This window comes from Apteryx rowi, unplaced genomic scaffold (assembly GCF_003343035.1).
Source record: "Apteryx rowi isolate R43461 unplaced genomic scaffold, aptRow1 scaffold_182, whole genome shotgun sequence".
Taxonomy (NCBI): Eukaryota; Metazoa; Chordata; class Aves; order Apterygiformes; family Apterygidae; genus Apteryx; species Apteryx rowi.
In genome coordinates this window covers 231,648-256,673 of record NW_020448108.1, presented here as the reverse complement: position 1 = coordinate 256,673, position 25,026 = coordinate 231,648, and positions in this window count along the sequence as shown.

The window sequence follows — 25,026 nt, the reverse complement described above, 5'->3', positions numbered from 1 at the left end:
AATGAATTGCCCCCTTTCTACCTCACACAAGCATAGAGGAAAGACTTGAGGTCAGCTCAACCCCTTTAGTTAATAATTTAAGGCCTGGTTGCCTGCTCCTTACTGCTACAGATAGTAATCTGTTGTTGTTGAAGGATGAATCACTGCTTTTGTTTACAAAATCACACATACTATTGGCAGCATTTGTTTGCAAATGCTCTTGGACTTCTTTTGTACTGCCTTTACAAGGCAGGCAGAGTAAGAGCTGTGATGAAAAACAAGTAGAAAACTATTTTTTTAATATCAGCAGGTGATAGAACAGACCCTTTGACTTTAAAAATTAAAGCCAGTTTAAACCTGATGAAAGACTAATGCTGTATCTTTAACTGATGAACACACCTTCCATGATGCCACATCTGATTTTCTGTTCAGTGGCTTGCACTGTAATTTTCAAAGATATCTGGATGCTCAGTTTTCATTTCTTTTAGTAGGAAGAGGGTGTCCAAAGCAGAGAGGAACTTTCAGTAATCTCAGTGTTAACTCTTTGGAGACATGCTCCCCCTGATCGGGGCTTCATCAACACTCAGAGAAACCAGAAATAGCTCCAGTTCTTGCTTTTGAGTTGTGCCATAAAACAAATGTGGGGCCACATCAGATTTTGATTTTTTTAATTTATGCTTTCTTCCAATCCTGTCAGATAAGAAAAGGAGAGGGACAAAGCTGCCTTTGCTGTCTGGTAAGACAGAAGAATAATTGCTGATGGTTCCTATAGCTACGTTGATGGAAGTAATGGATGCCAGGTTGTATAGGACTGGAAATACCAGAATTCAAATCCTTACTCTATCGTGGCTTAAGATCTTCACGCCAAGACCGAGWGGATGCTTTTACAGAAAATGTGCCTTCATTAGTCTCCAAACTGGCACTCGAAGGACCAGTAAACAAGAGAATTTCTGTGGCAAGTATTACATTGGAGATCAGACAAAATGAATTCTCCTTGAACCTTAAAATATATAAGCTAAATGAAAAAGGTTGGTCTGATTCTGCACCAGCCTGGGCAAGAATTATCCTGCCTTACAGAAAGCAATGACTGTTGAACAGAAGGSAAAAAAGTGTGTGCTACATTGCAGGACGAAGGCACTGACCTTTCCAGAGGTTAACAGGCAATGCACAGAATGGAGATTTTTGTTCATTAAGAGGAAATATGAGAGTGTAATTAGAAACAGGCTGTGCTGTATGGTTTTGCCTACTTATATTTGAGGTTTCTCATTCAACATAGTAGAATACAGAAAGGTACCAACTAGTTTGGGAACTGAATTAACAATTGGAAAATTTACAGTGAGTGATTAAAGCAGATTTAAATAATTAATAATTAATAATTTAATAATTAATTTAAATAATAAAGATTTTTTTGATGGGTTCCCAATAGAACTTAGAGGCCTACTTGCATTTGAGTGTTTGGGCTAAAAGTCAGCTGAATAATGGTAATTTCAAAAAGTGCTAAATCTTGTATCAGTTGGTGGTATAGGATAATAGAGAGAAACATACATCATTCAAACGTTCAAATGAGAACTGCAGAAGCATTTATGCTACAAAAACAAAGGGCAAACACATTATTAAAAAGCTTGACTAAAAGCTTGGTCTTTGGCACCTACAGCCAGATAGATACATTGAACCTATTTGCTTTTTCCCCTTCTCAGCAAAAATTCTCCTGAAAGTCATAAACTGTTCCAGCTAAGTAGGAAGAAGGTCAAGGTGCAGGGCTGTTCAGCTTTATATACTGGGAGTCTTATCTCTAAACTGCACATTCTCAATGACATATACTAAAGCTACTTAACAGCTTTAAAAATCTGACCTGTCCTGACTGTGATTTCCTCCCCTAAAGCCTCTGTTCTGCTGAAGGCCACTGAGTTCTTGCAAGTCTGAGAGAAATTTTTAAGCTGTGGGTTTGACAGAACCTCTTGGTAATATAAATGAATCCTGACTCAGGTGGGGTAATGCTTGAATCACTAGAAACAGAAATGTCACCATGCCTCTTTTGATTTAATTGGCATCAATAGGACAAGATTCACAGTCTAAAAAAAAACCCACAAACCCACCTCCCTTTCACACAAAATCTTCATGGTACCATTTTGAAGCACTTGCTTTATGCTCACGGATCTGTCATCCCTTCAGTGCATCTTACTTGCTGACACTCAGCAAAAAATATTATGCCTAATTTTGGAGAAAATATAAATACTGTTTCAGTGGATGCCATGGAATGTTATTTGAGTGCCAAAATCTCTGTGTTAAAAATTGAGTCCTTGAGGCAATAGGCAGGCCAAATGCAGCCATAGCATGAATGAGCCCATGCTTCAGAATAACTTGCAAAGTTATTAAGACTGTTCTGTCACACAGAGAAAGACATCAGCCAAATATTAAATTCCAGATACACATTTGGCTGCTTTAGGAACATACCAGATTGTGAGGACTGAGGAAAGGAGGATTTTCTTTATGTGTACGTCAAGAACCAATCTTTTCTTCTTCAAAGCACATTTGAAGGTTATGAACAACTGAATGGCCCAAGTGAAATCCACTCCTCACTCTGCCTTCTTCCTACTTGTGGGTTAACACAGGCAAATGGCATCAAATATTCTTGCAGTTCGGACAGTGTGAGTTCACCTGGTCCTATAGGCGTTGAATAAGTGAAGTCAGTTAAGTTAGTCATTTAAGTCCTTCRCTGCACAAACAGTGCTTCCCCCATTTTGTGAGTGAGTAGAGTGAGTTGCTGCTCCAGTATTTACCTACTGGGAAGCTCATGTCCTTCTCATTTCCAAATTTAGACCAACATAAAGGAGGGAAGCTATTTCTCCTTTAGGGAGAGGAAATAGGTTGCAAGTTTAGAGGAAACCACTTTCCAGAAAGTCCAGTGTGCATGTTCTTTAGCTGGCTCACAGGAGAAGAGGCAGACAAGCCGCACTGAGTGCTGAGAGGCTAAGCATGAGAAACCTTTGGATAACTCCTGAGATGAAATACTTAAAAATTGTATTTATGAAAGGACTGGTATCATATATAGCCTCTACATTTTAAATAACACTCTGTATAATGGTGTAAATAAGCTTTTTGAATACCATGTTTTCTTTTGCTGCTAGGATACTACTGCTAGGATAACTCTTTAAATTTGTCCGCCACATACTCCTAGACCCTACTGTTCTCTTTTGCCTTTTGAACAGTGACCTGTTCTTCATCCATGCTGCAGGTCATTCAAACTTTTATTTACTGCAATAAGTGAAGGATTACATTTTGTGGAGACCTAATACCTAACAAGAAAACCTCTGTAAAGTCATTCACACAGTAACATGCATATTTTTTGTGAACTCCAGATCAGTTACTGCCCCAAAATACACAAGTCATGTAGGCAATGATGAGTTAAAGATTGAGGTCAAAATCAAGTTCCCAGTGTCAGGAAAGGACTAATGTATTTTAAGTGGCTTTACATGAAGTAGTCTACACCATTGTCTGCATGCCTAAGTAGCTCAGCATGTGACTGCCATTAGCACTTGAAAGGAGTGTGATATAACAAATCCCTCATCACCAAAATGGGAATATACCCTTGTATTTTAGCACATTCCAAGGAAACCTAGAGCAATGTACTCATTGTGACTCAAAGCGGGTGGTTTCCAGATGCTCTTTTGGTCAGTCAGTTAACCAGGGATTGTGCATAGTGTTGTTCCTCAAATTGCAACCTTCCTTATGCTGCTCATTCTGCAAAATAAATACCAGTGCTTCCTAGGATGAAACTTAAGAATAAAAGGCAGCAGGGTTTCCCTGTTCTGATTCCTTGTGACTCAGGAGCTTGGACTTTGTTACATCAAAGAGTATTGGCTTTTCATTACTGGAATTATGAGGAGATTCTGGGTACAAGAAAAAGCAAATTTTCTCTCAATGTAAGGAGGTTCCCTGTGTAGACCAGGAAGAGCTCGGTTCAGCATCCTCAGCATGATGAGAGTATTTCTCCCTTTCTCTCACCCTGTTCTAGTTTGTTGGTTGCCCTTCTGCTTCCCAGAAACTGACTGGAACAATGAATTTCTTCCCACGTATGGATTTTGTCTAGAGGARGATTCTCTTCATGTGGATAATGAGAGGATGTTCATAAAACCCATCCATCCTCTAAAAAGCCATCATCCTTAGAAACCCCAGTCAACCAGGAGTGATAGAGATATGACTGCAGGGAGGAAAAGCAGAAAATGAGGGTGACATGCAGCTCTGTGGTCCACCAGTGAACTGGGCACCTGCTGCAGTCTTGATCAGTTCCCAAGACTTCTGGAAGGGCTCAGTATCAGAAGGTTTTAAGAAGATTGAAGGTTTCTGTGGGGCCTTGGGAAGGAATAGAAAACAGAGTCTCTTGGCAGGGTGGGAAAGGTAGCTTTGAAAAACACTGAAATGAATCTATACAGTCAAAAATAAGATATAATGACCCCCACTCTCCTTTGTGTTTTTCCATTTAAAAGCATCAATATAAAACCTGCTGAAAGCAACAACACTGACTGTAAACTCTTTGGGGCAGAGACCGTGTTTTGACAGTGCCTACTACATTGAAATATAAGTTTTGAGTGAAACCTGGCAGTGTTACAGTAATAAAGAAGTTATAACAGAGCTATTGATACACTGACACCCTGTACATTTGAGTTTCTGGAAGAATGTGGCTTCTGGCTTTGGGTTTCAAACGGCACATGAAATATATTGGCATCGAATATCATCACCACTAACTGCATGCCTTGTTACATGCTTTTACTGATAAAAACATTGTCCTGGATTCACTTAAGTTTTGAAAAAGCTTGTATTTCACTGCCATAATGTTACAGTAATGAATTAGAGCCCCTTGATGACATCATAGCTATGGGAATTGACTGTCTTTGCTAACAGACAGTGAAAATGTCACATATGACTATCAGCTATGCAGCAAATAAAACATGCGTTACAGGAACAAGAACATGAAATACAGGCTTCTGTGATAAAAGGACGCCAATATCCAAAAACAATATGAAGACTGCGCTGGGATTTTAAAGCAATTGTATCACAGCTTGGAGCAGTTCTGCAAAAGCTCCACCCTCTGCTGTGTAATGGCAGACTTAAAGGCTCGGGGATGGCAGAACTGCAAAAAGCCAGCAAAACAGCAAATAAGCACAGCTGTAACCCATAAAGTCCCCCTTCTATCCTGAAACAAATCTGAAAACAGCCCAGCTCTAAATGCCCCCTCTTTCTCTTTTCCACAGAGCATGTGAGTTACAGATAACTTGGGACTGGGGGCAGGGAACACCAAAGATACAAACTGGGTTATCAAACCTCCTTCTAATTCCATCATTGTTAGTTTGGTTGCCCCATTCAGAAAAAAAACTGTGCTAAGCAGATGGATTTGATTGGATTATGCAAATTGAAAACACAGGGCATACAACAGAAATCTGGAAGACTGTATAATGTTCCGATATTATGAACTGGTGATTTATAAAGAGACAGAAAATTGAATTTTGTGTAAACAAATATCTAGCATAATAATAATAATTAGAAAAAAGCCTGTTGTCTGCAATATCATCCTGTGGGTTTCATTGTCTCCTCTTGCAAACAATGCTATCTGGAAAACAGGCTAAAATTCCATTTAGTCTAAGGTCTGTGCAAGTATTTGGATGTCTCCATCTCACAATCTTCTATAAGCTACAGGAAGAGGGGAGCAACACACATGGGTTGTTCTTTTTAAAAGATGGTTTTTTCCCTACCTGAAAATTTCCCCCAAGATGAATGTTTTAAAAGAGAGCATATTTCTCTCTCACTTTTTTTAAATACTGAAAAGATGCCTCAGTGATTTCATAAATTTGGATAAGAACCCCCCATCTCTCTTGCCAGCAGGAAAAGACATGTTCTGTCCTATACTCATGATTTATTTTAGATTTCAAGTGAAGATCTGACCATCAAATGATTAATGTATCTGGGCAGTTCAGTGAAAAAAGGCAAGCTGGCAGTCAAATGTTAGGGTGACTGCTGGAAGCAGAAGTCTACATTCACAAGTACACACATTCTTCCTCCTTATTTCAGATGTCTTCCTTTCAAAACATACAGAATCACTGATCTCCTTTGTCTCTTCATCTGTATCTATACTTAAAAATGTCAGTCTATTTAGGCATGCAGAGAGGGAGAGTGTGTAAAAGGACTTCTAAGCTAAGTGTGGTAAACATGTCTGTCATACTAAATATTGCTTGTAAGAAGTTCCTCAGAGTGATTCACATAACGACCACCTTGCTGTGGCTTTGAGAGGTGAGCACCAGATAAAAGCAACTAGTACTGAGGTTACCAGATGGGAACATCATCAGCACAGACGGAAAACCAATTATTCCTTTAAAAACAAATAAATGCATAAATAAAAACAAGCCATACCCATTTTAAAGACTTTGTGTCTACATTGCACGAAACATCAGGAAGTAATTACATATCTCTGCTCTATTGTTTAATCTTTAAATGCATAATACTTGCCCTCCACTGAAGCTGAGCAATAGGTTGGCTGAAAGCTCCTGTGGCTCATGGCTGCTTCAGTGCTTGTTTCTATCAATAGGTAGCTTTGCCTAGCTGCTTGCTTACTCTTCACAGCATCCTAGTCTCTTAACTGATGAATCTGGAAATTATTTCTATTGCAGCAGCACCTATTCTCCCCCCCTCTGCCTCCCAGGCCACACTGATAGAGATCAGGACTGTGTTGTGCTAGACATGTTATAAGCTAGAATGGAAATTCATAGTCTCTATAGCTTGTAATCTAAATAAGCAAGACAAGCAGAAAGCGGTAGGGAGGGAACAGTTATTTTCTCCTTTAAGAAATGAGGGATTAAGTGACTTGCTCAAAGTTGTGCATGAGATTTTTGTCAGAGCTAAGAATTGAAAACAGGACTCTGGAGCTCCCAAGTGCCAGAACTGTGAAACTAGACTTCTGCAAAATTTTTAAACTCTGATCAAAGGAAATGCAAATATACCTTAAAAAAGAAACGAAAGGTTTTTATGTTGTTCAACATAAATCAAAACATGCACAAGTAAAAACCCTTCCTTCTCAACCCAGATTCAGTATGCATGTACAGACACAGACAAAGACGAATTCAGAGTTTAAGTGGGTGCAGTTTGGTTTATTCCCCTGGAGCTGTGCCTGTTTACATAAGCCTGAACTAGAGGTATTATGTCTTTGACAACATACTCCATTAATATCTTTGTACATGTGCATCTGAACCACAATCTCCAACTGTTGTCTATTACTCTGTTTTTCAGTTGTTTAAACTTTTCACCTTCCTGCTGAGCTCCTAATGGAACAGAGTCTTAATGCTCTGTTTTCTGTTTTCAGGGGCGGAGGGAAGGGGGTCTTCCTTTTTATAGGCTCACACAGATTGCTCAGCACTTTGAGCACAAGCTTTTGGAATAAATATATAATAGTGGGACTAATCCTTTTACCCTTCCTCATACTGAGATTCCTCTTTTGGTTTCAGGAGCACAATCTGCCGAGCAAGACACTACTCAGCAAATACGAAGCTGGCAGAAGGAGCCGTTAAGCAGAAACAGAACTCGTGTCCTGTGGCCAGAAGGCATTAGAATTTCTGTGACAAAGGAGATCATATTGCAGTGTTGTTCCTACAGTCCCAGTAAGAGGAACAGTCAGTTCTCAGAAATACGCGATTTTGTTTTAAGCAGTTTTGCATTACAGAGAGAGGTAGCATAGCAGCAAGGATCTTGCAAAAAAAATCAGAGAAAAACTTGAGGGTCAGATCCTCATGCCCTCCTTGGTCTTTAAGAAACAGCTGGGGAGGGGGGTAGGAGTAGCACACCAGCCAGCTGTGACCACGTGAGGATTACACCCATGGAGATTCAGCAGAAATTAGCCTCAAAAACCGTCTCCACAGAACACAGCAGTGGAAAATACTCGGTCAGATGCTTCTACTGTGAACATTCAGATTTATCTAAGTTATACCTCTTGTTCCTACTATAGAAAGGACACTAACTTAACCTGCCTGGCATAGTGTCAAAGGACATGCCAGTAGATCTAACCAACTCCTTTGCATGAAAGTACGGACATATATTGACCCAAACTTTTCTTCTGAAACAGGACCTAAACCTTTAGAGACCAGGGAAAATACAGAGTACATGTGAAAACAGAAGGCAGAACATGTTCTGGAAAGGAAAGGCAGTACTGTGATAAACTCCCATTTAGCTGAGATTTGACAGGATTTGATAGAAGGGAGAAAAACCACACTGGAAGAAAAACTGACATAGCCCAGAAACAATGCAATTCAAGCTGCATATGGAACAACAGGTTATCCACAGAATGAGCAAGAACTGGCGAAGCTGAGAGATGTGGAAAACTTCTGGGGAAGGAAAAGCACTGAAATGAGAACTCCTGCAAAGCTCAGTGATATGCTGGGGGAAAAAAAACAAAGGAACTGCCCAAGAAAGTGGTCAAAGCAGGGAAAAACAATGCAAAAAAGGTAAGTGAAGAAATACTGAAGATCTAGTGATTGAAGTGGGAAACACAGTCTTTTGCCAAGTGACAATTTGCAAAACAAGAAATAAGCCAATCAAAAGCAAAGATGGAAAACACACACAGATTTGGGTAGAAGAAAACAAAAAAAATAGAACAAAGTAAATGGCACAGAATGTACAAGGAGACCTCCGCAGATTTAGTTCCACCTTAATACAACAGGCAATGGCATATAGTAACTTAACCAAGTTACCATTAATATTTTTCCAGTAGAGATGTCATAAATACAAGCAGCAACTGAGAAGATGAAAAACAACAGAGCAGCAGTCAAAGAAGTCCCAGCAGTAATGCTAACAATATGCTACATTGACCACTTAAAAGAAACTGTGGCAGAGCTAATCGGCTATGTCTGAAAAAAAGGAGATCCCTCCAGCACACTGGAAACATGAAATAGTTGTCAAAATGCCCCCAAAATGTGATCACAGCAACAATGATGTCTGGAAAGGAGTTACGAGCTGTCTGTGATGTGAAAAGCTTTCTGCAAGTGTTGCACCCCATGGGGTGAAAGAAGCAGTGGATGGAAAGTTTTGGAATAGTTTGGATATAGGCTCAGCCCTGTGTAGACCAGATACATCCACTTAACCCATCACAGAAGTATGCAAAACAAATCACTGCCTTTCAAAATTCCCAAAATAGCTTGAAGAAATTTGCTGTGGAGTATCTTTTGGTCCTAGAGAAGCTCAGTTGCTGTTATTAATAACAGTAGGAATGAGAGCAGTGAAGTACTCTGTAAAAGAAAAAGTAAACAGTGATTTGGCACTAACACTCCTGTAAAATGTGGCTTCATTTCCCCTCCACTAACACTAAGTCTTGCCATGGGTGGATAATGAGCATGTGCGTTGACAATACCAATTCTAGCAGAGTGCGAATTGACAGCATTTGCTGAGGTGACCTTGACCTCATTGCTGACACGCTACTGAACAACACCTCTAAGAAGTGAGGAATAAAGACAGAACACCTGGTAAAGGAAAAGCAAAGCTCAAAATCAGTTATGCCAAAGAGGTTATCCTTAAAATTTGACTAATCAGCAGACAACATCAAGAAGGTATAAATTTCATCTGGGTGTAACAGTAATAACCAAAGAAAGCCTAAGAAGGATAGGAAATCAAGGGCAGGAAAGACACCTGCAGCATTCACTCACCTTAACATAGTATGAAAGTCAAAAATGCACTTTGGTAGACCAGAACTGAAAAGCATGAAGTGAAATTCAGTGTGCCTAACAGAGAGCTGTGGAAACTGGGATCTTACCAAAATTTCAGACTGGAAATCAAATGACTGAAAAATAACCTGTGTTTCTGGAAGTTCTTGAGAATTGAAAAGACTCCATCACACCAAGCACAAGATCATTTCACCAGCTGGAAGGGAGTTCTGAACATATATATTCTAAGTTATACCTTCTTGTTTCTACAGTATAATGGGGCATGAATGCTGAATGCCAACATGCATTTTTAGAGGAGCCTAAAGACATCTAATGAAAATCCAGAGGTTCTAGAAAAGGAGGGGGCGTAGGAGAAGCCTTTAAGAAGAATTCTTCTGCAGGAAGGACGTATCAGTGAACCTTAACATCAGAGCAGACAGAATCAGCAGTTAAGGAGAAAGCAAAGAGAAGGAGACAAGTTCCCACCCTGAACACTAACAGCAGTTAGGAGGAAACACGGCCTGTTGACTCTTGATAATACAAATGTCGCTAGGGTACAGCTCATTGCCACAATGTGTCACAGAATCCTAAATCTTAGGAGTTCTCAGAAGAAGAAAGTCTAGATGTTTGCATGGTCACCAAYGGCACATACAAACTAGACAGATTTTTCTGTGGAAGATATAAATATAATCATGATTTAGAGAAGTGATTTCCAGATTTTCTGGCCAGGTGATGGGAGACAGCAGTTATGCCATGGGTCTGACCCATGATCATGCTAATTTCCTGTGCTCAGCACGTCCAGTATTTCTCTGAAGGGTGTAATCAACTGTTCAACCTCAAGTTGACCGCTCTGCACGCAAGCAGAGGTAAGTTCCTGCATGCTCTGAAAGGCTTCTGCAGAAATCCAAGAGAAGACCAAGACTAGAACAACAAGTTCAAGTTACTCCTTGCTTACCTTTTTCCCTGGGTATTTGAGAGCATGCTGGATGAATGTGTCTGGTAGCAGCAGTATGCTCCATGTTGCTGCCTTTCCTGGGAGTCTTGTAACTCCTCCTCATTTACATGGCAAACTCATTTTCTGATAATAAAATAATATCAGATCCAAATGATGCCTGAATTACAGCAATTTTTAGTTGACTCCGTTGTCTGCTTTGTTTACCTGGAAACACTGGGGTCTACTGCTTCTCCTGGAGGACACTCTAATGCACTTCCCTGATTTCTTCACTAAAAGCTACTGACAGGTGAGCTTCCGTATGGTCACAGTGGTTCTTCAGCGCAGAACACTTCACTGCCTCCCAGTCAGCTAGACAACGCGGTGTTATTGGAAGGAATGCACTCCTTTTCATGCAAGGTGGTATTTCTGAGTGATTTTTCAATAATTTCTCAGGCCAGATTTGGGATGTGGGGCCTGATGCTGAACTTTTCATACTTGTTTTGCAGTCAGTTCAATGCACCAGTGTAATTAACTCCTGACCAACACCCTGGCTTTTGTAATAAGGTCCACAGTTTTGAGGAAGGATTACCTCAAAACTCCTGCTTATGCTGTTTGTCATTGGAGGGCTAAGTCAGTGGTGGGGGGAGATTCTTATAGCCTTTAGTGCTGGTTGTTTCAAGGTTGTGAGACTCCACTGCCTCCTACAATATGGAAAGGAAATATTTACAGATGCTCCCAGCAGAGTTTTCAAAGGGTGAGGCAGGAAAATATGTGGGTGAACATGTGGATTTGTTTTGTTTTGTTTTGTTTTCCTGCTGTGATGAATATTTTTCCTCTGTCAGCTTGTTGTGATATAGAGTGGCAGATGCCTAACAGCATACTGGGGAAGTGGCTAAGAGCGTAAATTCAACTTGCACTGAAGGAACAGGCAAAGCTTCCTTTGGAACCGTGCTGCCAACAGCTGTAGGACATGTACTGCCTGTAGCGGGACAAGCATACTATCACAAGGAATGGAGAGGAAGTTTTTTAATGAACATTTCCTTGGTCTTGAATGTTGTTACTTTGTGGAAGCTCATGCAGCAGAGGGCAACTCCTGCTTTGCTCCATTGCTTTTTGCCAGGGGGTGATCATCACTTGTGCATTGCAGTTKCATAACTGATTACCACAAAGCTTATCAAATCCTTGTAGTCATTAAAACCCAAACCCACTGGATTGCCTTATTTCACTATTTTCTTAATGAGGGAACTCTCATTTAGAACAGAATATGCTCTGAAACTCTCAGCTGCTTCTTGTATTTTCCAATATCCAGTTTCTTAATGGGAAAACTACCTTCCAGTTTGCAGGTTGAGGTCGTGCAAAGTTCACTTCTGCTTGTCTGAAATGCAAGCGGTATCATGGGAGTCCACATGCTTTGCTGCTCACAACTCTGCATTGAATGTAACGTGTACATGTAAGTATTGTATTTCTCTGGCTCACCAACTGCTTGAAGAAGTGAGCTGTTTCTTTCTTCCGTGCTCTTTAGCTCAAAAACAAAGCTGCTGAGGGCTGAACTAAGATGACTGTTGCATGCATGCAGTGCTATTGCTTATGTAATCACATGAACTCAGCAGCTTCAGCAGAACAAAGCTTAACAAGGAAACTCTGTGTCATAACTAAAATGAAATATGATTCCAAGACACCAGAAAAATGTGAAATCTGCCTCAGTGCAGCAATATTCTCTATACTCAACCCAAACTAGGAAGATTAAAAAGAGGCTGCCAGTTGTTAGCATGAAGAGCTGTGGTACCGACCAGAAGCTACACGTGTTTCTTTACAACATGTGTCATTTCCCTCTCGCAAAAAAGCCATCACTTTTTATTTCTTTCATCAGCTAAGAAGAATAGTATTTGAAAGATCATATGTGTTAGCCAAAAATCATCTCAGTATACCCAGAAGCGAGAAAAGCAAAATAACCCCCAAATTTTTCATGCAGAAAAAAGTTAGAGGGCTGTTTCTCCGAATATTGTTTGTTTCAGTGATGCAGTGACGTCAGTATGAATCTGACTGATTTCAAGAGCAAAGTAACAAAACACTGGCTAGTGTACACTACTTCTATAGTGCAGCAAAGTAGAGAAAATAATTGAAGATTGCTCCTTCTCACTTACCCAGGGTAGGCCTTGAGAGCTGGCTAGAATGAAAACCAGCAAAAAATAATACTTTTGTCACAAAGGCATCCAGACGCGACTCCAAGATCACACAAGGAAAAGAGCAGTGAGGAATGGAGGTGACACATTTTTCGTGTTGCAGAGTGAAGACACACGCTGGGCAAAGAAAGAATGAGATAATGTTCAAACTCTGATTTCTCAGTAGGGGACAAGAGGTCTTGTAGGAACTGTCATATTCTAGTATTTTGCATCTGGTTGACAACATTTTTCCAAGTACCAGGAAAATCTGAGATACATGCTAGTAAAACACAGTCCTGAGTAGACTTGTACCACACCAAAGGGTCATGAGTAGAGTGAAACTTATGCCTTCAGCACTGGATTATGAGGAGGTCAGAGGTAACAAGCATAACGAATCACAGCTCCACAAGTACTTTTCATGCCATTTAACATCTCACTGCTGCATATTTCAATGAGGACATGAAGTGATTGCACAACAGGTGAATGCAGCAGGTTCTCTCTGACTTAAGCACAAATTCACGTAGAGCCTCGAATAATCTGCAACCTCAACACATTTGAGTTTGGTTTGAAAAATCAGTAAAGCATTCAGATGCTTAATGGACCTTTTAAGCCTGTAGAATTAGGTTGGAGATGATGCGTGCCAGTCCTTCCTTTTCAGGATTTCTAACAGGCTAATTGGGCTGGAAGGACAAATTACTCCAACCTAATGGAAACAACTCCCTTTTCCATCTCCATGTCCCCATCTTGAAATTACACAAAATACTTAGCAGCCCCTGGGAGAATTCCAGATTTGCAGCACGGGAAGTCTCTCCTTTGAGTACGTTTAGTTTGCTCTTCCTTATTAGAAGACTGATTCCCTCTTTACTTCCCGTGATCCTCCTCCTCCAAATTTCATTTTGAAGTCTTGGAGAGTCTGAGATATCCTGGGAATATATCATTGCAGCCTGTATCTAGAAAATACATCAGAAAGTGAGTGCTGGGAAAACTGTTAGTATGAAAATAACAATCCCACCAATATATCCACTCAGAAACCATAACTGAGCTGCTTCATGACTAGTATTTTCTAGAAACTGTCTTTGCTATCCATTTAGCCCTAAAAGTTTATAACCAGACTTCCAGTCACCTCAGATGCTCCTGAGGGATGCAATTATTTTCATCTATATTAAAAATCTTTCCACAACTGAATTTTAGATCAAAACTCAGCTAGCCTTTTATGCCCTACTGCATTTCATCCCTTCGCTGATCAGAAAGATACCAWTTGACCATTTGCAGGACTAGTTAGCCACAGGGAAGACCACAAAGGAATAAGAAAAGGAGTTATAGGAGAAGAAACAAGGGAAGAAAGGACAGAGTAAAGGATGGAAGTTGAAGGAGAACAGGGCAGAGTAAAGAAAAGAGGGTTTTTGTCCCTTCTGAGAAGCATCATACTTTTCGGCGAATCTATTCATTTTTATTACAGTTCAGAATTCTTTCCATGCTGGCCTAGCTTCCCATCCTGTCTTAATCTACTGGGTGCTTATTGTATTTCAATCCCTGCACCACTGACCTCTGAGAAATCATTTGTGTTAGGCTAACTGAAAACATTTCATCAATAGCTGGCTTCCATTTAGCATCCATCAGGCTTAAAGTCACATGATCTGGCTCTTAGTTCTATTTTGTAGAAAGAGGAAAAAATTAAATCTACAATTAAATTCTGCCCAGAACAAATGGACATAAGAGCACTCCCAAGGCATATGGGTTAAATCAGTGCCCGCTGAGTCACGCCAGTGTTTGTCTTAGCAATACTTGGCCTGGGAATGGTCCAATATATCTTCCATATGATTTTCTGCTGGGTTATTCTTAGGTGAGAGTCTAAGAATCAGTATTGACTGCTACCTAGGATTGGTTTCTTTTGTTTCACAAGGAAGAAATTGGAGGGAACAAGTATAAATATTTTTAAAGAAAAATGAAAATCTGTGTTTGGTTCAAATTCTCTTGCTTTGTGTGCATGGCACAGACCTTTGCCATAGAAATATCTTCTATAAAGGTAAACACCCTTTGAGTTAGTCTAGATTTGAATGGCTACTAGGACTAAACTGACAGGGGATCTCTTACTTAAACCGGAAATATGGCTACTCCTTCCTAATYGCTGTATTGAAGTTTTCCTTCAATATCAAAAAAAAGGCACTCTTTTCTACAGTAGATAGTCAAACTCACTTTCCCCATGCAATCACAAGTTGAGTCACTTTCAACAAGTAATGCGTTGGAAGAGCATAAGCTAACACAACCCCTGACACCTCTGTTGACTTTTTCAGTAGCACTTTGGCAAGGTGAATTTGCTTAAATGTGAAGTGAAGGTAACTCAGAACTGCCAGGAAGCAAAGCCTTCAGCCTCACTGACATGCTGACATGCAACCTACTAAACTGGGTTAGCGGGAGTGGGCTGGGACACCTCAGCTCTGCTGAACAGGTCAAGGTGTTCTGGGAAACAYGAAGATATTCCTGAATGCACCCAAGTATATCTACATGCCCAAACCAGAACAAGCAAAATCTTGAATTAAAACAAAACAAAAGCATAACAAACACCCACACAATGAGCCTCCTGAGGGGGTTACAACTCTGAGCTAAGAAGTTATGTCAGACTTCAGGGAGTGTTTTGTTCCCTGCTTTTTAGGTAGTGATACAACTTCAGGTACTGCACATATCTGAGAATCGTGCAGCTGTTAATGTATTTAACCTAATTAGTCTCTATGAGCTAAATAAGGCTGCAAGAGAGAGTATTTCCCTTCAGATTTTCAGCTCTGTTGACCTATCTGAAACTCTGTGATGTCTCTCATTACAGGGACTGAGTGGTTCTGTGTCTGTAATATAATTCACTTCACAACCCCTTATGCACTAATGCAGTACCACTGCCCCGTCGCATGGGTAGGAGATGGAGTACAGGGGGCTACTGGACTTGCCTGATGTCATGCACGGTCTTCGTCAGATAACAACTTCTGGCACAGCAGTCCGTGATCCAGAAAGTGCCTTACACTCATACAGTACAGGTGTTACCCTCCCTAGGTACTGGATGGAGACCCAGGATTGCTACAAGAGCATGCAGCAGTCTGGCAGATTGGTCAGGTTTTGCTGCAGTGACCAGACTTGGACAGGGACTAGATGGTACTTTGTTGCAAAACATCAGGAGAATGGTCTGCTGCTTCAAGGGGTTGATCGATACTTCTCCTCACCTTTCCAAGTAAAAGCATAAGGTGAGAAAGGACTATGTGCTGGCAAGGCCAGCTTCAAGGACAGAATATGGAGCTCTTTGCAATTTAGGATTGAAAAAATCCACCCTAACTCTATTTGCTTTCTTTTTTTTATAAAACACTGCACTACTGAAAGGATGCTTGAAGAAAGATTCCTGTTGCCATATTCTTTCTTCCAATCATGATTTTAAAGTATTCTTCACAGTAAAATTGCTAGAACTAAGTAAATGAAATAGACTTTCCAAACAAGAAGATAGCAACCTGAGGTAAATCCCMTATCATCTGCCTCTCCTGTCTGAGCTTTCAGTCTGAGGCTCCTCTTTCCCCCAGAGCTCTGTTTCTTCCAGTATCAGGTCTGCAGCATCTAGAGTTTATTTAGAAAACAAGAGAGTTTGGCCCCTAACAAACAAGCCATACCGTATTTACACAGTCAGATGCAACAGCCATGCCTGAAGGACTGGAAACCCCTACAGAGAGGGACCTTACCGGTGCTTTCAACACATTATTTAGAAATAGTCTTTGCTGGGTTTGTATCTTTTGGCTATATAGACAAAACACAGCTTGTTAAAAAAAACAAAATGAAATAAGATCTGAAAAATGTCTGACAGTATTTAAGCTCTTTTCCTTCCATCCTTACTCCTGGCTAACAGAAATGACTCAGAAAGTATGCCCTGTCCTTTGTGCTCTGAAGGTATAGAATTATTTGTATGCAAAACCTTTTCCTAAGGGTTTCTCAGGATTTGTGCGACACATCATCAGAGCTGTTCTGCTAACACAATGGGTCTAATTTGTCCCAAAGTGATCTCCTCCTCTTCTTCCCATTAGATTTACTTTCTTAGATTTACTTTCTTCCTCTCTTGTTATCATTAATGTGTTCAGAAACCTTCAGGTTCACCACAACAGGGCCATTTTCCCCAACATATCCTGCTATAGTAAATGTGAACACTATTCCATCTGTCTCCTATGAACAAATGGTGCCCAAACCATATGGCAATCCTACAAGAACACCTGTTAAAACATGAAAACAGAAAGAAAGAGATAGAAAATAAATAAATAAGAAGAATATCTGTTACAGGATTCAACAAAATGGTCAGAGGAAAAGGAGCTTTTGTGGCTTTTTAAATTATGAAGACTTGAAGACGGCTGCTCCGGTGGTTGCCTTCTACCGACTGTTTGGTTGAGAGGCATAAATCCACTCACATATCCAGAAGAAAACACCTTCATAAGCACAAATATACTCTCTTGTGGCTTTCATCTACTACATCAGATGTTCTTTGGTAAATGCCATTTTGTGGCCTTTTTTTTTACGCTGTGGGGTACTTTCAAGAACTGCTGTTCTGCAGAGTTGTTTTCTTGTCAATTTATACTCTTGTAAATCTCTCTCTCAAATGGCAGAGAGCTAGCTAAAATTAAAATCATATGTCTATCTAGTTGTAGCCAGTAGATGAGAATAAAGGCATTCCTGAATCTCATCAGAGGATCCCTGTGGTATTTCAGACATCTTGGAGGCTGCTGTCATCAAGTCCGTTCTTACTAGAGACCACTCCAGCATTATAACAAGTTCATCCTTGCCATTATCTTTATTACAGTGCTAATTGTGCTAGTGGTTGGGCAGTCGCAATAACAGTGAGTGCACTCTCTTGCTCCTTCCACCCTGAAATGATGGGCTGATACGCAGTAAACAACCCACGCTGGCAGATACCTACAGCCATATATGCAGCTCATTGGCACAGCAGTTGACCCAGGTGGACTCCCCACCCAGGTGGAGGCTGCCATTGTCTCAGGCCTATGTTTAAGAGAAAACCCAGAGGATGGATGAACTAAATCATCAGGGACAGAGAAGCAAGGGGAGCAGGAACTTTATAACTACCCATAGGATATTAAGCTAATATAGCCTAGTGTTTTAACTTTCACCCCGAGAAGAAGGAACCAAGGGTCTGAGCCCAATAGATACAGTGACAGTATGTCATGCAACTCTGTCTTTTTTAACCAGAGCTCACGAGTTATGTACATTTGCTCAGAATCTCTAAGTTGTTTTCAGTTTCTAATCTCAGATGCTAATCTCATCCGATAAATCACCTGTCATATCATTTGTTCACTAACACAGGGAACAAAACTTGCTTCAATTTGCAGAATGAGGTATGACCAAGCAATTGCGTGTGGTTATTCCAAGGCCACTATGGACTCCCCACATACAACATACTGTGAGACTTGAAACCACACAGAAGGCAGCTTTGTGCATCAGAGCCCTGAGGGGCTTGGGTCACATTAGTTATTGGTTGCTGTTTCAGTGTTGCCTCTGTGGTCCGTTTTCTATAAAGCAGACACGCTTGCAGTTGCAACCTTGAATTGTTGTTCTCCACCACGCACACCAGTAGAGTAAAAAGGGTCAGTTAATCCTGGCAGATTGCTCTCTCTCACTCAGTTGTGGCTGCTTGACCTAGTGGGAGGGGAAGCAGTTTTCCTGGTCAAGCGGACACTGTATTCACTGAGCACTGTAATCTGTGGCTACAGATGGAGGGCATGTGTTGCAAGGAAGCAGTGCCTCCCCTGGCTGTCTCCAGTGCCACAGGTCTGCAAACTTTTTCAGAGGTGGCAGTCCCCAGTTTGCACTTCTTTGGCAATTAAGCATGTCAGAAATAAGCTTTTGGCTGTAGAAACACAACGGAAAGACAGCCTCTGATTCAAGCTTCCTTTGGAGGCGTCTGGATTGAACCATAATTCCCTTCTCTATATATGAGGGCAATGACAGTTATTTATACTCAATAAGCAGTTGTGTGCATGCAAGTAATCAAAAGCTACTGTAAATATAAAGAAATAAGAAGTTTTTTTTATGTGTTGTGATGCTTCCTCTTTATTTTCCTGAAGGAATCCAGTATACTGTCTGGAACAGAAAAGTGGGTCTTTTCTTCATTCTTTTCTAGACACTCAACTACCTTTTAGGGCTTGTTCTTTCCTACTGAAAGCATTTTCTTGCCTCATCTGCTAAAAGTATTCAGCTAATGATTTTCTGATTAGCCACCATTACCACAGCTAAATGGATCCAGTAAGACTTTCTCCAAATTAAAGTAGAAAAGCAAATGCATTGGTTAGGCTTTAATCGTGTGTTTTGCAAGTCCCCCAAAAGAGAGTGCTCTTGTGAAAGGAAGCTTTCAAGACTGAGGTCACAAGGATGGGAAAACATAGAGCAGCAGAGTCACTGGATCAACCACAGGATTGAGAACAGTGATGTAACTTTTACAAAATGATGATAATTTTTAGGAATATAAATTGCCTCTAGTCATGTTTCTTGAGTTACCTGTTCTCCTTTGCACATATTTTTCAACCAGATTACAAGAGAAATATTCTTAAGAGAACAGTGTGAAAGAATTAGCTACTTTATGAGGATCTTGGGTTTCTCTAAAGCATTAGGTTAGTCCTGCAGAGGTGAGGCTAATATTTTCTGTGGGGGCCTTTCTCTCCCTCTGCTGCAAGGTTGGCAATGCCACCATCGGTAGGTAGGAGATAATGGAAAAGATACATGAGAAAAAGATCCCATCAGGAAAGGAGAAGAAAAAGAGAGGTTTCAAAATACAGCTCATTCTGAAACTAGAGGTTCTCACATATTTTTTTAACTCCCCTTTCTGGGAGGTATTGCTTGCATGAAAATGCTTCTTCCCTTGTATTACCTGCTTTGTGCAGACGCAGTTTACCAAAACATCCTTCATCATTTCCTGAGTCTTGCCATGATGTAGATGCTATCAGAACCATTTTTCTCACAGTTTGCATTGCAGTGTGCTGTGCAGACCATACTAACAACATTAAGTGTAAGAAATTAAAAGTATATGAAGCATAATGAGAAGCATGCTTTTCACATCTCTGGAAGCAATTAACTATAGATCTGAGAGAGCTTTGAATGACAGAGGTCAAGGGCAACTGAGACTCCAGTATTCCCAAAGGCTGGTGGTGTTTGAATGCAGAATTTTCTAATAGAGAATTGCAACCACACTGAACTCTGAATTTCTTTTCAGATTCAGCACTGAACTCCCTCAAATCTCCTTTGGATGCATAATCTTGGTTTGAGTTCATCTCTGCTGAGGACCTCTGGACCTCATAAATAAATCAAATTTGTGCTCCCTGAACCTCGTATCTATTTCTGCCCTCTACTGGAAACAAATCCACCTGCACTCATAGAGCTACAGGAAACTGGGAATGCAGCTACTGCCAGAAAAATATCTCCTTGCACACATTGATGACCATGGTGGTACTCACTTTTTTTTTTGTCTTTGCAACTGCTGAACAGTTTTGGCTGTAAAACCACTATTTAGGGTTACAATACTAAGACTGGAATAGTCTGTGAACTTAAAAGTCTGCACCATTCTTGTGAGAACAGTGAGGAAGTTTAGACAGTGAATCGTGGGGTAACAATAAAAAAAAGTTACATATTGTCATTTTTGCATTCTGAGGTGCAATGTATATTTGCTTCATCTGGCCCTGAATAAGAGGTCAGGCAGCACATGTTAGAATATAATGCTGGTCACTGAAACAAGTACTTAAGGTTTTCCACTGGGATGACTTTCAAGAGCGTGTTATGACTGGTTTTGCCAGTGACTGTCAGATTTCCTCTCAGTTAAGATTATCATTACATAAGTATACTGACTTGTGGGTATATCAGTCTGCCTGTGAATGGGAGACAGAATTTCTGAGAGCTCCAGGAAAGAGGGAAGCAAATCCATTAGGGAAAAAAATGACTGTGTGAGAATGCGGATGGAATTATAAATGATTATATAAAGTCAGATTGCAGAAATGAATGTGGCTGTCACAAAGAAGAGAGACTTTTAGCAGAGCCCTTCAGGGGCACCTCAGGCTGGAGAGAGCATCTGAAGATGCAGTGTCCCTGCGTGTGGGGGACTCTCTGTGGCCATCTCCCCTGCCTTGCCCCATTCACGAGGGTTTTCCTACTGTCACTCACACTGAGAAGCAGAAGCAGAATTAGGCATAGGAATATTGAAGCAGATAAGGCAAGCTACTAAAATGCTATGACAGTAGTAAATAGCTCATTGGGGATTATGAAAGAGCAGAGCTGGACAGAGCTAATAATGCACAGTAATATGGCTTTGTGTCTAAAAGTCTGAGTTGGTGTTATCTGGGCTCTCTGGAGCCTTAGGAATTTTCTGTTAATTACTGTATCCTGCTGTGCATGAGCTGCAGGTTCTCTCCATCTTGCTGTTTAACAAGAAACTCCGCTCAGCCTGACCTTCTTTGCAGCATACTCCTTACATTGCTTTCTATCCACCTTTCCAAAGATGATTTCCCTTTTGGGGACAATGAAGACATTCAAAGCCATTAGGAGCTGGGTGGTTAATCTTCACGGAGCTCCGCAAATCGTGTCACTTAAAGTCACTCTAAACAATTTCAGCATAATTAGGCCAGTGCCTCCAGTGCCTCTGGCTTTATGCTCTGGTCTCAGCTACTTGGGTCTTGCAGCTGCTTCTAGGTTTAAAATCTTTACAGGAAGCTTTCCTGGAGCTGGTAGCAGAACACATGTTCAAGCTGATGTCTGCAATGAGCAGCCTGGTGGAAGCAGGCAGCAGGCAGGCTGTTCAGATGACTTGTTGAAAAACTTCAAGCCTGATAAAAATGCACAGTGTACTTTCCAAAAGCAAAACCCCAGCTAAACCTCACTGGTCTCGTGGTCTGACCTTTTGTGCTTTGCAAGAGTCGTGAAATGCAGGCAAGAAGTTGAATCTGTCTGACCACTGCCTTCAGAGCTCTCCTGCAGCTCTAATTGCTGGTGAGGTGGTGACAGGGAGGAGACATGGGACTGAGTCACTCCCTGAGTTGCTGCAGTATCAAGCTGTGGTTCAGTGGGAGCCTTGGTGCATCACGGCTTCACTTCAGGTGGTCTGCTCTCATCATTTTCAGTTATGCCAAGTGGTTTGTAAGGGCTGTAGTTTTTTCCGCTTTCCCAGGAAGGGAGGAGAGTGACTGCACTACTACATTCAGTCACAGTCTCAGCATCTCTAATGAATGCAAACCAGAGGTCAGCCACAGTTTGTATGAAACACCAGAGTGCTTTCTCTCTGTCCCCCCACCTCCAGGCAGCGATAGCACATGTGCGTTTCACAGATCTGTGCCTAAMTCATCAGTCAGCAGTCACTCCCCTTCCCCCAAACCGTGGAACAAATCTAACTTATGCTCTCCCCGCTTTAAATATTACTCCACCAGTCCAGTGTTGACGCAAGTGTCAGCTATCCCTAAAGAGGTGACACTGCCTTGTTTAACTTCAACTTATTTCACTTTATCTAGAATAAGCATTTTCCCTGCCAGCTTTTTTTCTTTTTTCCTCCACTCTTCATCCCATCCCAAAAAGGACTGGAGAGAGATTCATTTCCCAGCTGTGCAGGAAAGGGAAGAGAGCAAAACAATTCATAGTGCAGCCAAATTTCAACTGAAAGATGACATTGCATTTACTGAGTGGTAAATGCAGATGAAATGCTGCTGTTTTTATGGGATGGGGGAAGGGAAAGCTTACTCTGTCTATAACAGTGTAGTCAACTGCAATATCATGAATTTAACAACATTTTTCATTACAATATGGAGCATGTTTTGCTCAAAATCCCAGAGACAAAAGGGCTGAAACAGGAGGAAATGGCTCTCACTTCTGGAAAGATCACTTCATCCTGCATAGACTCCTGGACAAGAACTTCTTGTCTGCATTGAAGTTAGAAGAAATTCAGTCTTACGCTGATGGGATTCACACAACAAAGAATCAGAAAACAGCAGGGTCACAACAGAAGGGAGCTGGTGGGAAGGTAGTGTGTGCTGTTCATCAGTATGTGAAGCAGCAAGCAGACAGAACTGGGGAAAACTGATCTGCACTTACAGTTGTAATTTTGCCCTGAACAAATGCAGGGCCTATTTAATTCTGATTTATACTGAACTCTGCCTGACCTGAAACTTGTCCCTTTTTCTCTTGTTCCAAGTTTTACACTAGGATAACATCAGGGAAATCAGAATACAACCAGCCTTCATTTCAACCAATTCTTTCTCCCCGCTCATTGGGTAAGATCTACCTCAACAGAGAGGATGCTTGGCTCAGGGTTTAAGTGCTGAGCTGGAATTTGACCACTTGTCTGAGGTCAGTTCACAGTCTGTGCTTCAAGGCAACCAACAGGATTTGGGTTGATATCACTTCAGTTAGAGTCTTCCCTCCCTGTCACTAAAATGGGACAGTCATTCCTCAGTTTATCCCATTTTGTCAGCCTCATCATATTGCTCCGGGTGCTTTGCAAGGATTGTCTTGGTCAGGAGTGTGAGACCTCTCCATAACCCTGATGCAAAAACTAATCACCATTTTTTATTCAGATGTCAGTACACAAGGGCAGGCAGGTCCAAATGAAGGTGGCTAAGCCAATGCAAAGGAGCCCACTTGAAGGCCATATCACACCAGCTCTGAAGGTGTCCCTGATGTATCGCTCTAATTCCAAAATGACTTGCTTGTCTTAAAACAGCACCAATTCCCAGAAAACTGCATGTGGCTGTGGCTGAAATACCAAGAGTGTGATTCCGTCTCAGGGATTTGCTGCCTTCGTGCTGTGCTCCAGCTGTGCTTTCATGGTAGATGACATCAGCAGCACTCCTCATATAGGAGCCCAGCAAATAATATTCTGAAAGCAATACAGAAACTAATTCCAAGTGTGCCCCTTATTTCCTGACACAGCTTGTATTTGACTTTAGTTGTGCAGATTCAGGAACCCAGCCTTCTTCTTTCTCCTCATCCTAAGAGGTCTTGAAGTGAGCAAAATTAAATAAACATGCAAGGTTGTATATATTCCCTGCTCACTGCATGGGATTTTTGTATTGTAGATTTCATTAAGGTCAAAGGAACTGTGGCACTGAGTAATAAAATTAGCATATTTTGCCTTGGTAGTCCTTGTATAAGCCAAAGCTTTTGGAGGAATTTACCACCAAATTCAACACTCCAAAAAGGGTCCTTTAATTTTGCATGTGTAAGTAGACCACTTTGGAAATGTCATAGCCTGACTCTGCATATAGTTTGCATACAAACTAATAGGGAAACAAAAATCAGGAGACATCAGTCTCACAGCAGTCCTGAAGGTATTTGATCAAAACCCAACAGAATCACTAAAAAGCCTTTACAGAAAGTCTGTTAATGCCTAGATCACACTCTAAAAACCAAATCCAACCAATACTCCATCCTTTTTAGGGCTTATCTTAGGTCACACCAGTATGAACCATGCTTAAGAAAAGCTAAACATCTCACAAAGGAGTTAAACCTGTTTTAACACAATAAAAAACAGATTTGGTTAAATCAATATAATTTCACCAGGTAAATACTGTGGCATGAGGATCCTGAGTTGATTACCAGTCATCAAAAATGGCAAGTTTCCTACACCTTCTGGAGCCCTCAGCTTTGAACCCACCTCTGCCCATGCAGCTCTTTCTTGAATTCTCCAGACAGCTGTAGCACTAGCCCACGTATTGTGGCTGCCGCTGTAGCCTTCATAATGCCATGCAGCAGGTGGCAAAGGCAGTTAATAAAAATGCTGCAAAATTCAGGTTGAAAATGGAAAGAAAAACATTGATTTGACATGAATGCCCTCTTTTTTGAAGTTCCTATTGTTCAAAGTGGTGGAGAAAAACTTAAAAAATGTGAATGAATTGCTTACTACAGGGTTCACAACTGTGTAATAGACAGAAAAGACCCACAATACAGTACCAGAAGTTTTTGTTTGGCCTGTTTTTTCTTAAGCTGAATCCAACCATTCTGAAGGCTCTAATTAAGGAATTGAGGGTATTTTGGAACAAGACTACTGCAGTACATCAGACGAGTGTGACTTCAACAGTCGAAAAACCCGAGGAGATGAAAGTAATACATCAGCTGGTATCTGCTGGAAATTATCATCCTGTATGTTGCTTAACCTGCCTTCTAGAACCATTACCTGTAGTTACTCACAGTTAAGAGGGTCCATTATAAAATGAGGCTACAGAACCTAATGAAACCTACTGGTATAACCACTGTGCATGAGAGCTTTTTTGTAGGG